The sequence below is a fragment of the Anas platyrhynchos genome, chromosome 11 (genome assembly GCF_047663525.1).
Source record: "Anas platyrhynchos isolate ZD024472 breed Pekin duck chromosome 11, IASCAAS_PekinDuck_T2T, whole genome shotgun sequence".
Taxonomy (NCBI): Eukaryota; Metazoa; Chordata; class Aves; order Anseriformes; family Anatidae; genus Anas; species Anas platyrhynchos.
Window position 1 is genome coordinate 5,327,561 of NC_092597.1, and position 1,810 is coordinate 5,329,370.

A 1,810-nucleotide genomic window follows, 5' to 3' on the forward strand; every position below is an offset into this window, starting at 1 on the left:
AGAGGCTGCATTTCAGTCATTTTTCTAGGATCTCTATCAACTGCTTTCACCACAGTAAAAAAGCACTCTAATTGCCATTCCTGTAAGTTCTCCTTGGCATCTGATAGGCAAGCGGTATTCTTCCTGGCTCATGAATCATTACTGGAAATACATAGTTCTAGAATAGAAAATGGGTTGATTCTGCAGGAGCCAAAATAGACTCCAAAATAGAAGAGCTTATGCTCTTTGGATTGTCTCTGCACTGTGAAGAGGAGTGTGTAATAGTATATGATGTAAATGATGCCAAATGAAAACAGAGATGTAGTGAGAAACAAAGGCAGCACTTTCCCCCAGTCATTTTCTATGATGATTAAACAGATTTTCTTGCAATTAGCAGAGATGATATGCTGTCACGTGTCACACAAGCTCCCCAGGGCACTAGTAAGGAGCATGGAGTCACATGCACAGAAGCAGACCCCGGCACTGCAGGTGCGCTCGGTGCCTGCCCGCTGCAGGCATGCCTGAGTGCCCTGTCCCTGGGTACGGTCCTTGTTGCCTGACTGAACATGGAACCGATTTGTGCCTGCAAATTTAGGCTTGGCTTTCCTGGCATGCTTTCTCACCTACAGTTTCAAGAACTAGAGTGGCTGCTGAAGTCTTTCTGTCTCTGAAGTCTTACTTTCTTTCAGTAAGGACAGGTTTTGAGTTCCTTTCTCTCCTCCATCACTCCCAGAGACGGAGTCCTCCAACAGTTCTTGCCAGAGGGGCCCAGCGAAGCTGGAAGTCATTTAGCTCCAGGGAAACAACCCGTATGGAATTAGGAAATAATATAGGAAATATTTCACATTAATAGAAGCATTTATCATAGAAACATAGTTGTATGCAAAATGGTTTTAGATACAACTTTTTTTACATACAACCATGCTTGAAAAGTTGTCTAAAATAGCCCTGGTACAGGCTCCAAAAGTAGGAGCTATGCGATAGGTGAGGATTTGGGGGGGTCTCTGTGTATTACTGGAAGTTCTTTCATTTTCTCTGGATCTGTGGATCACTGGCAGATTATTTTTAAAAAGCAAGTCTGATGTAACCTAGAGCTTCCAATGTTAGCTTTATTCACTGGCAGATTAATATTAAAAAGCGAGTCTGACGTAACCTAGAGCTTCCAAAGTTATCATTATTTAATGTCAATGATATGAAAAGCGTTAAGTATTTAGTGATTGCTAACATGGGAAATAAAGGAATTGCAGTATTTTCTGGTGCTTATCGGACAAGTAATTATTCTTCTGGTTTATGTTATTTTCCCAGCTTACTGTATTATTATAATAACTTTATATACTAGTAAGAGACTGAGCAGTTAAGCTGTACTCTTGGTTTTCAGGTGTAAACTGAAAGAGGCAGCTTTTGGCCGGTATTTTTAGCAGCCTCAACACCACGCATTGTGGCGCTCTGAGACGTCTTGAGGTGGAATGCTTCCAGCTGCCCCCTGCACGCCTGCCCTTATGGCTACCCGAGGAAAAGGCCCTTTTTTTGGAAGAATACACGCCGTTGTTCAGCTCCCAGCCAGGCAGCAGACCCTGCAGTCCTGAGCGCGCTCCCCCTGCCACCCCCCGGCCCCCCGGGGCCGCCCTCACGCCTCAGGGCGGCCCGGCCAGGCCGCGGGGCGCCCCGCGCTGCCCAGGGGGCGCTGCGGAATGCGCATGCGCGGCCGGCCGCGGTCCTCCCGCGCCCCTCCCTCTGTCCCGGGGCGGCTCCGCCCGGCCGCCGCCGCTTCAGCACCGCGCCGCTGGACAGCGCCCGGGGGGCGGGGCCGGGGGCGGGGCCTGGCGGCGAG